The following is a 14,344-nucleotide window of genomic DNA, read 5'->3' as shown; positions in this document are numbered from 1 at the left end:
TAAAATCCAGAATCTTTCTTTGTGTGAGGGAGTTTCCCTTACATTTTCTACGTAGGTGAATGCCAGAGTTGGAGGCTTTGGCTAATTTGTTTAGAGGCACCTTCCATACTTTTATTGAAACTGTTCACATGCCATGAACAACCAAATAACTGTTGGAGCAGATAAATGTGAGCAAAACTGTATGAAAGGATTTGGGAATTCTGAAGAGGCCTGTTCTTCAACTCATACTTCAAGGCAAAGTCCGTTTAGAATAGACAGATGTTTTACTGAAAGCACAAATTAAATCTTCAGAGCGGGAGTCCTTTTAAATTTTTTCTACCATCTTCCGACAGCTCTTCCCCCACCCACATTCCCTCCCACACGGTTGGGAGATTTTGGGCTGCTGCAGTGACTAATGTTTTCCCGCCTGCCAAAAATTCTTATGAATATCCAACAGACAGTTTTTATTCTAGATCACTTATTTTCAACTTTCTTTAGTGTGTGGACCTCTTTAGAAAGTTGACATTAATGGTGGTGTAGATCATACAAGAAGTTGCTTTTCTTTAGACACTGTGGACTCTTAGAGGCAATTACGGGGATGGATTATATTGTTTACGGAAGAAGCAGATTTTTTGCTTCTTCATGGTTCCTGTCTGAACCAATTCTTTTCAGATAGAAACTGTATTTAGTGCTTGTTTGCTACTTCACATGACCTGGATTTAGATTAATGACCTCTAAATAAGAAACTTTATCAATTACAAGTAATTAGGTTAAAATTCCACTATTCTTTTCACTAGAGAGTCTCCAGAGCTAATGATTACTCTGGAGTAAATTATTTACCTTGAGTATATAATGTATACATTGTAATATATTGTTCTAGTTCTTCAAATACTCTTACTGTTAGCCTGAGATATTCAATAAAAGCAGTAAATTTAAGTTGAGAATAGTTTTAGCCTTATTCATAAAGACAAGCCATCTTCAAAGTGTGTCTATGTACACTCATTGTGGGAGTGGGGCATTTAGAGATTATGCCTCTAGGGGTCTGGTTCACTTAAAGTTAATTTATTTTCTTATGCAACTTGATTCCTTTTCACTGAGGCTGAAAAAAAAATAAATCAATTTCTATGATACGTTGCCCCTTCAAAGTCATAACCAACGCTGCTGATTCATGACAAGATTACCATGCCTTCAAAAGTTCAATTAGCTCAATCTAAAATAGAATTTCCAAAGGCAGTGTTGTCCTTTGAGGTAATATAAATGTCAGAAAAAATGTACTAGCTGAATAAATATCATCCACTTACAGTTAAATACTAAGACTGCAGATGGATTCTACCTATGGCACTTAAATTGAGCCATATTGTAGAAAAGGTTGCAAATATGCTTCTTAACCCTGAGCATTCTTTTCAAGAAGAATTGATCATGATAAAAATAGACTTGCAGAGTCCTAAAGTAAGGCACTTCTCAGAGTTGTGTATTTCTTTCTGAAACCTTTTCTGCTTTGTTTGAAATCAAATGCACTAGATTCCATTTATTTGCTGTCACTGGTTTTTGTATATTGGTAGTAATTTAAGTTCTTAAGTTTCACTAATTCTGAATTGAACTTCACATAGAGTTAAAGTGAGAGAAACAACAACTTTTCAGTTTCATAAGTGTTTAGCTTCTTTTGGTGCATAAAAGTTTTGGCATTCAGTGCAGCATCCATGGACCTGGGCTGGGCTCTTCACTTTTGTAAATCATGGATATACCTCTAACTCTTCTTTGGAAAGGTGACCATTGCATGGTTTGTGCAGACTTCACTTCTGTTAAACTGGTAATGTGAAAAATGGATTTAAGATAAAAGTAGTCATTGGAAAGGGAAACTGAGAGACAGAGTGGTTTAAACCTAGCCCAAGGTAACCCTTTTTCTTCTTTCTTTTTTTTTTAAAGGGAGAAAAAAATCCACCCCCCCCCCACACCCCCACACCCCCCTTTGAGCCATTATGGTGACAACCTTAAGCTGAAGTGGTTGTGCTTGATTGGCAGTTTTATTTGAATGGTTTAGTAAAGTCTTATTGTGCAGTAAGTAATATGTAACAACACTGGCATTAATGGCTTGCTTGCATGGTCTCAAAGACTTTCAGTCAGTTGTCACAATAACAGTTTTGTTTCAGAATCTGTTTGTACTGCCCCTTCTCTTCATGATGCTGGGAACTTGTGTTATACGGTGTATACAGCTTACTGTTACAGATCTAAGGCTTAAGCATAGTATAGGCTAAAGGCTTTCACATAAGCATCTAAGCAGTGAAAAAGAGAGTGTGGAATTCCTGACAAAGCATTGCAGAAATGGTGTGGTAATTGGCACTTGGATTTTTTGGCCGTTCGTGATTCATTGACACTAGATTCTCTGGATTCAGTGTACTTCATAGAATATTCTTCTGAGTGCTGCCTAGGTACACAATGGTATGCCCTGTCCAGATGTTGTCAATGTCTTGGCATCCTTTCTATATCACACCTTAATTTAAGACAATGTGGAAAGATTTAAGGAGACAGTAAGTGGAGGAAAAACACTGTGTTTTGTAAATTAAACTGCTTTTGAGAACCCCTTGTTTCAACTGTGGCCTAAAAACCCATGTGTTGTGAAAAATATGGAGAAAATAATTAACATCGTATTTTTGTTTCAGTCAGACTACGATATGAGGGAACAGGTTGGGATTCCAGTGTTACAGGTGCACAGCTGAGATACATGGGGCAAGGAGGAGTAATTTCGTAGGGATGCTTCTTTTTCTCACATTAAAATAATTGACAGTGGACTGGGTTCAACATTTTGATCAGCAATAATTCCTCAATAAGCCAAAATGGAGAACAGGACAACCTGTCTGTTTTCAGTTTCTGTGCAGTGAAAATGTTGGTGGCATTATGAATCAGTTACTGAAAGCCGTTAGAACTATTCCACGTAATCTGAGCCCTGCAATCTATTTTGAAACATTATTCTCAAAATGGCAGATTTCAATATTGCTCACCATCTTTTTTCTACTACTGGTTAGTATTTCCAAGATGCAGAGCTGTGATAATGAACTACAGAATCTGTTGTAATAGCTCAAGCATTTTTTTTCCAGGGAGTAATGGAGGGTTTTCATATGAAGAGTTCTAGGTTTAGTGTTGAAAGAAGTAATTACTACAAGGTAATTGCACTGCTGCTGTTTTCATTTAGAACATCAAGAGACTATTCCAGCACAATTTAGGATGAAATCTGGTCAGATTTTGATAAAATCCCATATAAGTATTCAGCTGTGAGAATCATGCTCTATCTGATAAAAATCCTGGATCCATAAGTGAAAGTGGTAGTGGAAAATGAGCAACACTTGAGATTTCTTGCATCGGTCAAATGACCCTAATACTGCACAAGACTTGGGTATGGAAGGAAAAGAGCTAGATGCTGGTTGAAAGTTTGGGTTTTGTTTTGTGGTTTGTGTTGTTTTTTTTTTTTTTTTTTCCCATGACATGTCAGCTTTGAACTTTGTGTGGTATTTGCCTTAATGTATATTTGAATTTTTCTTGCTTAAAAATTAAAATATTAACTAAACAAGATTTATGGCTATTATATTTTGTTCTCAGTGGCATCAGTTTTGGTTTTTTGTTTTGTTTTGAACCTTGGTGACTGTCCCAGCAGTCCAGTGCACAAACAGCATAAATCGGAACTTCCGGCAGCATTCCTTTGTATCCCAGAACTGTGCTGAGCATGGGTTTTGTAAGCACAGGTAAAATAATTCTCAGTTGCTCTGCAATGAGGCTAAGAGTGCCAACTCAACTAACAGTGTTTGTGTCAGAAACCTGGAAACTGCCCTATGATGTAGGAACTGTCTTTCTGACTATTTCTCTCTTGTAATTACCAGAAATATTAGAATAAGCACAGGACTATGGGAGCTCAGATAGACTGCTTTATTATTCACTAAAAAGTTACACCTTTCTGATATCATAATTGGCTACTGTGGAAATGTTTACAGTGTCCCAAACAGAATTGTGACTTTCCAAGTCTTGAGTAAGAGAAGAAACTGACTAACTCTTGAGCAGGAAAAGTTCTCATTTTTTGAACAATCTCAGCAAGAGAGACATAACTATCTTCAATTCCTCCTAAGGTAATGTTCTCCACATTTTTGAAAACTGTCAAACTTAGAGTAAGCCCTTCATTCTTGCTAAGAGATGCCCTTAAAGTATGTCACATGATTTTATGCAGAATATACGCTGTACAAGTATAGACATTTGGAAGAGCCTGAGGTACAGGGGAATGAAAAGTATTTGAAAAGAAAACATCCTGCATCAAATATCAGAAATATTAGCATAAATTAGATTAATATGGAGTTTGAACTATGGTATTTTTTCAATATATTTTTCATGCAAGTAACCTAAAAATAATGAACTTACTTTAAACCGATCAAAAATATTCATAACCTTGCTTCAAGTTTAGAAGTATACTTTTCTTCAGCTTAGAAGTATATTTTTCATTTAATTGTCATGTCAGAGAGTGGTCATAAAGATATCTATGTAAGAGACAGGGATATTGGAGAATGCTGTAAAACTGATTGAAGTTCAAAACTGTTTTAATTAATAGGTTTATCCAGAAACAACTGTTTTGTTTTATAAAGAAAAAGAGCTTTTTTCAGTTGATGATTTTGAAGCACTGCTGCCACCAAGGCTGGACTACTTTCTTGATAGGCCAGTGCTATTTAAAGATCACATAAAAATCTATCAAAGGAAATACACAAAGAAAGGGCATACACTTGACTTTTTACTAGAGGTGACCAATTACAAATATAGTTTATCTGAAGCTTGTAGGCAATGTGATTAGTTTAGGAGATCGGGCATAGGAAAGGAAAATAGGAACACCTGAATGTGGTAACACTTTGTGTTTAATAAGCCATTTGTGTGTAATAAGCGGCAGCATTTTGAATTGTGAAAGTCATATCCTGAAGCCATTGGCTTGAGATATTTAGATGGGAGTTTCAAAGAGTCAAAGCTAAAGGATATGGAAATAGAAGTCTACTCCACAGCACAGGTTGATCTTAGGCTTTAGGATATGCAAGCTCTGAAATGGGGTTGATCAGTTTTATAAAATATATAAATTGGTAGAAAGACTGGAGAAGGAAGACTGGGAAAAATGCAGCATGAAATAACTAAGAGAAAGTTGAATGACATGCAATTAACCAGATCATATTTTCCAAAATTAGTCATGACTAGATTCTTGTTAAAACCAAAGCAAAACTCTTAAGAAAAATCATTTTTGATAGTTTGCCAGTTGATCATAACTTAATATATACAGGTACTATATGTGTCATTGGTTGCTAAAATTATTTCAGAACTTCTTGAAAGTATTCAGGAATGTATAATTGCACTAATAATATCGTGCTGTCCTTGCTCTATGCTGTGCTAACAAAGGACTTCATTTTTCTCTTTTAAATGCTGCTTATCATTCCCTGTACTCTTAATCATGTTATTTCAGTCTTCAACGCTTGTATTTTAGTTAATTTCAGGAATTATTGTTTACTATTGTTCTGCAGTCTTGCATTTCAGTGTTCTTAGGTCTTGTCAGTACCAGAGATATCTGTATCCTTCATTGACTACATTAATGTAGCAGCAGTCCTAAGGCTGGGTTTTTGATTATTTCATGCATTTTCTGAGATTAAGAGACACATCTGACTGGATGGCTCCACTTGTCAGCTATTTTCTTACTTTAATGAAGTTAAAATTGAGTTTTGTGGTATCATTTGTATATAATGACTTTACATTTGATTTTGAATCCTCTGGCATCAATGATTGTGTGAAGCAGAGCATCTAATATTACAATCAGAGGAAGTATGGCTTAGTAAAGTATCAGATTGAAATATAGGGTGTGTAGGTTCTCTTTACTCTTATTCTAATGACAGAGCAGTGATGAGACAGGTGCTTCATCCCTGTGTGCTGTAGTTAACCTGCCTGTAAAACAGGCGTAACTATGCTAATGTGTGTAAAGTGCGTGCATTAGACTTTTAGAGCACTGCAGGAGAAAAGTCACTGTTAAAGGCATGACTCCTGTATTATCTCTTCAGTCCAGTTTGGCAAATCCCATTCTGAATGTTAGACAACTACAGTATTTTGAATAATTGATACACTGTTTTTTTTCTGTGCATGAGGGTCTTGATTTATTTCAAAACCAAGAAGTAGGTCTGTTCTTTCAAAGAAAGCCAAAGCATGTAGTATAAAGAAAGGGCAATGTACTTGAAAAATCTTATGAAGCAAGTCAGATCAGTAACCTAAATTGGCTATGGAAACACAGCCCTCTTTCATCTAACAGTATAGAAAGATAAAATATACAAATGTTAACTCACATCCCTAAATTTTAATCCTTTGTGAAGGTGATCCCCTTTCTCTGAAGTTCTGTCTGTACACTAGGAGTGAGCTTATGGAGTTAGGAGGGTTGTACAACTAGAAATTAGTGAAATACTGATAATATCCCATTCTGAGTAAAAGCATTAATACAAACTTTAATATGGTCCTAGTAAGTAGTAGTAGTAATATGAAACTAATCTGTTGTTAATGATACTCTCAAGCATAGCTCTGCTGTTACAAGTAGTGCAAAGTTACTCTTTGATCCTCCTGGTTTGTCACATGAAGAATATCTACTCAAAATTCTAGCATGCAATGAATCTTTGTTGGAAAGAACAGTTCAAAGAAGTCTGCTATTGACCTCGCTTCATGATGGCTTGGCCTCGTGAAGTAGCTGCCAGCACACCAAGGTTCCAGCAAAGATCGACAGGACAGTAAAAGAGATACTAAACTCTCTAACCACACCAAAACACAAGGCCGTAGGATGGTAAATAATACTGTAAAGAGAAACTGGAAATTATTTCTGTTCACAGGTTATAAAATCTTTGATTTTCTGTTTCATGTCTCACCAGCTTGGGCAGGGAACATTCTCCTGTCTCTAACTACATTACTGGGTGGCAGTACTGTAAAACAGAGAGTGGCTGGTATTTTCAGAGGCTTGTCTAGTATAAACAGAAGAATAAAGCCAGTGTAAGAGTAATAATAAAAGTAGTATATAATAACACTGAAAATTACCTCCCTATTCAGGGAATTGCATGAATCATAGATTTCTTTGGCACTTTATCCATAGAGTAAAAGAAAACCAGAAAAACAACACTAACAATAAACCATAGCAAACATAATAAAATAAGAGTATTTTTCCTGAATAAAAGCACAATATTTTGAACTAAGCTATTTATATAAAGTAGAACAAGTCTAGACATAGAGGGGACAAAGGTTTACTTACAAATATTCAAAAAGTATGTCTGTAACATGGGATGTGGGAGAACTGTATCCCTATTTCAAATCAGTGGGAATCAAAATAAAAGAATTTCTGACATCTAGGCAAGATCCTAAAAGATGACGATATGCTGACTTGTAACAGTTTCCTGGAAAGTTTTGTTTCTGACTTTCTTTTTTAAGGTCCTGTGTGGTGGTCAGATAACGAGAATGTGCAATGGTCAATTAGGAAGGTAAGAGAAGCGTTACTAGGTTACATATCATTTCAGAGAGGCTTAGATGATTGTTATACTGTATAAATGGAAAATAGTAGTTAAGGTCTCTAGATCTAAAACATGTATGTATGCAAGATGATGTTTAAAATGAAACAAAAACATTCCGATTCATCCACAGACTCTAGTTTTTGCTATATTCATATGGTGAAAGGGTTGAGGGAGGTGAGGCATTTTTGTTTTGTTTTGTTTTTTCCTTAAGTTGAGTTTAAATAGTTTCAGGCTGAGCTTCTCATTACCTAGGAAAACATTAGGATGAAATAGCTTGAATAGCACCGATGTAACCTGTCAAATGAATAGATCCACAGCCACAATTACTAAAATGCTTTCATGTGTAAAGTGTATCCTCAAACCTTAAACAGAAAGTGTTTCAAATCATGTCCGTCTGATAAAGACTCAGTTGACAGCACTGACAGGTTGCAGATACAAAAACTATTTTCTGTGTCATCAACAAATGGCAAAGCGTTGGTCATTCAGTGGAAGAAAGGTTACCCAAGAATTTGACTGGATCATTTTGTATCCTGTAGTATAATTCTCGATATACCACATCCTCATTGTCTTAACAATTCTGCTTTAAATACCCTGTACCTGCCTTTATAATTTTTTTTCCTTCTTTTTGTTTTGAAAAAGGTCAATATATAAGCACATTTATTTGTGCAGAAATAGAAGCAGCCACTGTTCTCCATACTTTTTAGGAACTGTTATTTAAATCAGTTTTTAAACTCTGTCAAAATGTCAAATCCTTGCCTTCAAGATCTGAATGGAAATTTTAATTAGGCTTCTGGATGCCAGTGTTGTAATGTAATATATAGTACACATAAATTACAGTGGCTTCCCATGCCAAAAACATGAAATTGTTTTTTCATAATAATTGTGACCTTTTTAGACCATTTTAAAAATGAGCTTCATGGTTTCATAATTTTATGTCAGACTCTCTATAAAAGCGTATTGTTCTCCTTTGGGAAAAGTCCTGCATAATTTAGTAATAAAACAAATATATTTTGTACAACTCTTTAAAATCTAAGCAGTTCTAGCTCATATGTGATATGCGTGTGTGATGCAGTCAGTAAGTGATGCCACAGTTAGTATCCTATAGTACATTTTATATGATTCTATACAATTCTATAGAATGTGGAATTCTGTATTTTAATACATAGTAACCATCTGTATTTTTGATAAAATATGGGTGGTATTACATGAATCTTCAGAGGAATCTGATTAATAGTTTTTCCCTATGTAAATTAAATTTGAGAGGAATTATTCTGCTGTAATTGGGCAAAAGAAGCTTAGGTGATTTGAGCTAACTGTAGCTGGGATCATGTTTCACAATTCACATTCAGGCATGCGGGTAGTGATTGAAGAACATCTGTCAATGCATCAGCAAAAAAAAATTATCCATAAGCCATGAAGTTTGAGTTCAGATCAGCCTGGTTTATTTCCTTATTTTAGAAGAACCAGTACTTCAGTTCTGTATTTCAAGTGTATGTGCTAAAGTGACATCTGTCAAAAGCAGTGCCTATAGTTAAGAAAGTTGAACTTTTCATGTATTGCCTATAAATGTAAGTCTCTAAGAGCTATATTACCCTGCTGCTGAACATTTGTTGTGAAAAAGTCTGGAATACTTAATGTGGTTGGAAGGCTCAGTGGTTGCTGTAGGTAATTGGGATGCAGGCACAGGGATTGGGATGCAGCCTGGAAAACATGGTGGAAGTTTCTCTTCCTACAGGGCAGGCCAAGGAAGCGGGTATATTCTGCATATGTACAAGGTCTACATAAGTAATGCCAAGAACATCTTCAGTCCTTGGGACACTGCAGAGTGTGAAAGGCACATGTCCTGAAGTCACTGAACTCCTTCCCTTCTTTCTATGGATTGTTTTTGCTATATAGTGTGTAGTTTCTTTGTATGTTTTTAAGATGAAGGTAAGAAAATAAAATCTTCCCTACAAATTTTATGGTCCATGTATTAACTAAGATGGAGACTATATCTCGATGTCACTTCATTTCATATAACGAAAATGTATTTATTTTCTGTCTAATTGAGAATTAGGATAGCTTTGTAAGTCTGCTGTGATGTCCCTGAGGACATTGCCAATGAAAATGTAAAATCCACATGACCTCCACATCTCTCTCCTAAGACCATGTTTTTGTCTTGGAAGTAACACAGTGTAATATGAGATACAGCAGTTGCCAAGGTAACTGTTCTTTTTTAGTTTGATAGCAGCAGGTGAATGGTTGCCTGGATATCCACAGTGATCTGCTGGGGCTCTAGTAATTCAGTAAGGATGTACACATTTTTCTTTAGGTTTGTTTTTCTCTTACAGAGGCTTTAACTAAAATCCTAAGGTACATGATAATTATTAAAATATTATTCAATACTACTGAATAATTATTCTTCCTGTAGTGCTGTGTTATTAATATTAATATTTTATTAGGGTTTTAAATGCAAAATATTAGAGCAAGGTCTTTTTATATCATGATGGTTCTTTTCAGAGAAACTTATGTTCTGATTTTTTTTTTTAAACTTGGTTTACTGTTTCTAGATGCTTCAAAAACTTACCTAATTAACTCCATATTTAAATCTGGAACTAATGAGACAAAAGCTGCAAGCAGAGTTACTGGTTTGTTTTTATTGTACCATCCTTTAGTGAAATCGGTAAGATGTTTGAAAACAAAACTGATCTCCCATTCTAACTCTGCTGCAGCATTCTCCTGGATTTAAAAGAAAATACACTTAGCAAAGAGGTGTTCAGATTTTATGCATGGGTGCATGGGATGCATGGGAAGGTTCTCATGAAATGTGACAAAATAATTATTTTCTTGACCACAGGCTTTTTTTAATTTGCTGTTGGTCTGAATCCTGTCTGTATAATTAAATACTCCAATTTAGAAGATCCACCTTGTTCTACATCCTGTTTTCTACTGTATTGTGCTGACTTCATTTTCCATATTTAGAGTAAAATTTTCAGGGATTAGAACCTAAGTCTTCAGTGTGTCATAATTAGGTTTTAGATTTAATGTAGTAATAAGATTTATAGCTTTATTCAGTCTGCTGGCAGACCCAGAAAGATCCTGTTACATCATTTAGACCACAGTTTGTTAGCTTATTATACAAACATAATCAGAATGTGAATTTCATTAGTTTTCTGTGAAGAAAATCTCAAATTTGGGACAATCTGGATATGTTTTAAAGGTTTCACCTGTGTATAAAGTTGACCATACAAGCCTTTGAGCACGTGATATATCTGTGGCCTGAATTCTAGCTGTTAAAATACCTCAGAATTGAGCAATCCTCTTCTCATAGTCCTGAATTTAGCTCTATATGAGAAATAGCATTTCTTAAAGGAAAAGGAATCTTTCTTCCTAATTCTGTTACTGTTATGAATAATATCAACATCCTCAAAATAACAAGTAAGCTGGCAGTACATAAGTAATATTGCTAAATAAAACCATCAGCCATATTTACAAAGAGATGGACAAGACTGGGTCAAAGCTGTTCCACCTAAGAATCAAATCTGTATTTTCAGTGGAATTTTTCTGTAAACTGACAATGATGACACTCTGAAAGATTTTCTGGAAATCTTGTATGTATTTATTTTCTGTAGTGTTTTTTTTCTGAACACTTGATTTCTGAAAAGGAGGATTTGTGCTGAAAACAAATCTTTCAAAGCTGACAGTGAAACTGCTTTATAACAAAAGTGTAGTCTGCTTTTGGTTACTGAAATAAAATGCAAGGTATGACATTGTTGTATGGGATAGGCTGTTCTTGGCTCAGAATTAGATTTCTTCGCCCCCCAAAAAAGGGTTGGGGAACAAGTAGATTTGTTTTAAGCATCCATCTTAGCCAAGACTACCATCTGACAGGTAGACTCAACATCTTGACACTACTGTAAATGTTAATGTTAGCTCTGCCTTTGTTTTGATAGCCTTGTCAGACACTTATTCACCAATAGTACTTATTTAAGTAGATCAGACTCCTAAATTAACAAAACTACTGTAATTCCCTGTCCGAGGACGCATTTCTTTGACTGAGGCATATAACTCCAAACAGATGTGATAGTTGTTTTCTTCTCCCGCTATGACTTGACACTAAATCATGTAGCTCAAGTGAGTGACCAGCAGTGACTGGAGCACAGCTCTAAGATTCTGGGTCGACTCAAAAGTTACATGATGTGCATCAGCTGGTAACAAATAAAGCTCTACAAGACTTCTGGAGAAGCTTTTTAAAATTTTTTTTAATGTTTAATTATTTCAATAAATTTCTCTCTCTGCCTATAATGATTTCTAAATTCAGTCTGCTATTAAACAAATGCAAACAAAAAGAATGTTATTTTAGCTGCTACTCATTTCCGAACAATAGAAAGAAAATGCCTTATTGGTATGTATTTATTCCCTCTGCTTCCACATATCATGCTTTTGATGAATAAAGTCTCCCATTAGTAGAGCAGGATGGAAAATAGAGTCCTTTTTAAACGGACAAACTAGCACTCCTGGTTATTTCAGTAGCATAAAACTGACTTCTTGGTATGAAACAATTAATGGTCTAGCCTTGAAGGTTCTGACTTCAGTAAAGTTAATTGTTAAAAATAAAAAACCCAAAAGCAACCAACAAAACTGTGGGTATGTAGATCCTCCTAAAGTTGCATTTCTTTGCGATAATTGTATTATTACCTACCAGAGGTGTAATAGGGCTCCTAGAAACCGAAAGTTCCAGGCTTGTGTTTCCTTCAAAACTGACTATTATTGCAAAGGTGAATCATCAAATCATCCATATGTTATGGTTTTAAAATTCTTTTTAGCTTATAAAAGTAAAGGTTGGCACTTGCTGAGAATTTTAGCAACCCTAGTGAACTAAAACTTAGAAATATAGACCAGTGAGTCCAGATAACAGCTTTGAAATGATGCAGTATTGCATTTGAATAGAAGAACTGAAGAACCACTTTTTTTTTTAATTATGATGTTTAAGGTTTGGATTTTTTAATGTCTGCAGAAGCTGCAGAACAGATGCAATATTTACAAAAAAGTAAACAGCATAGTAATGCTTCAAAACATGGTAATATTTTGTGACGTGAGTGATCTTTATTAATTGTCAGAAAACAGTATGTTCTGCAGCAAACTTCTTAGCATCTGCTTCATCTACTCTTCTTGTGGCAGACTTTTGATATTTAAAATGATAGTGTGAATGGCACATGTGAACAACTGCTTAAACAACCTGTTTGCAGGAGTGAGGGTAAAATTATATATATCAGATTTTCTTAGATAAGTTGTTTCTTCCTTAAAATATAAGTAAAGCAGGTTTCAGGCTACAGATTAGTTTAAAGATTCAACTTCTGTCTCTTGATCAGTAACAAGTCAATACCAGAACAATAAAGTATGTCTGAATGTCTATTAAATTTTGTATAGTGTTTCAGCGGAACTGCTTCTTTAAATGCTTTTTTCCTTATTTAAATGATACAGAAGCAATTTTACTGACTATAATGTGTGCCCAGGTAAACTAGTTTTGAGGGGGGAAAAAAAAGTTAAATATTTTTGAGAAAGCAAGTCCTTGGGCTCATGCAGTCAAGGAGTAGAAATGTATCATTTCATCTGTTTTAGTCAGAGGAGCTGAAGTAGTTAACAGAAGTGAGTACTGTGGGTGGAGAGGTAAGTTGAAATAGATTTTAATATGTTTTGGCTAACTGGCTATACTACTGAAATAGTTGCATGTTTAATGGTGGAATTAGCTGAACCTTGTGAGCTGAATCAGAGCTCCTAAAACCTGTTTCTAGAAATAAGTCCTGAATGCTGTTTGCCAGGCAGTGGGAACCCAGTGTGTGGGTTAGGGCTTCACTGCACTGTGGCAATAGAAATAACATTATAGACTTTGTGTGAATTACTACTCTCATATTAACAGAAGGATTTATCAATATGATTGTTTTTGAAAAAAAAATTAAAAATTGGATTTTAAGGGGGTAGACTTCATGTTGCTTATGAGTACTACAGTGATGTGCCCTTTAGAAAAAGCAAGCTACAGTGGTTAGAAAAAATAGTTAAATCACAGGTTGAACGCCTGTTGGTCCAAATGGCAACCACAAAACAAATGCTGGTAAAATCCTACTTTAACTTATTTTGACAGCATAAAGAGTATTCAGGGACTTAACCATTGGATGCATGCAAATGTCATCCAGTATAACGTAAAACTTCATCTCCAGCTTTCAGTAGGCATTCTCAAGTTCTGCATTGTGTGGCTAAATAAAATCCAGGCATTTATGAGTGCAGATGGTGTTTTTAACCAGCTGTACCACTGTGATGTAAAAGGAATTCCTTGTAACATAGAAGGGCACCTCATCAGCTGAGGGGAATGCAAGGAGAAGTGGTCTAAATGAGCCAGTAGAAACATCTGTTGCACTCATAAATTTATATGAGGCTGTTCAGCTGTATAGAATTAAAATTATGTTTCACTAACACTTATTTTAATAAACCATAAAAGGGATTGCATTGCAAATTATAGATGCTGACTGAATTTTAAAATCAAACTAAATGCTTATTTTTGTACCGCATTTTCACATCATGATAATGTTGTGTTTCCCTTAATAAAGTTAGAAATTAAGTAATTTGGCAAAGAAAGTTAATAGGCTTACCCTGCTGCTTTTGTGAAGAGTCATAGTTTGGGCTATCAATGATTAACAGATTTGGAATACATTTTGTATATTAATCTTCACTTAAAAAAACGTTAGTGAACAATCTCCTGTTTATCCAAGTTGAAAGTTTCTTTCGTATTCCTGTCATCTTGGAACTAGCCAAATGGCTTTTTAATGAAGATCTTCATTGGCTTCAAT

This window comes from Nipponia nippon, unplaced genomic scaffold (genome assembly GCF_047370975.1).
Source record: "Nipponia nippon isolate SJK-2023a ecotype South Korea unplaced genomic scaffold, ASM4737097v1 scaffold_6, whole genome shotgun sequence".
In the NCBI taxonomy this organism is placed as follows: domain Eukaryota; kingdom Metazoa; phylum Chordata; class Aves; order Pelecaniformes; family Threskiornithidae; genus Nipponia; species Nipponia nippon.
This window is presented reverse-complemented; position numbering follows the sequence as displayed.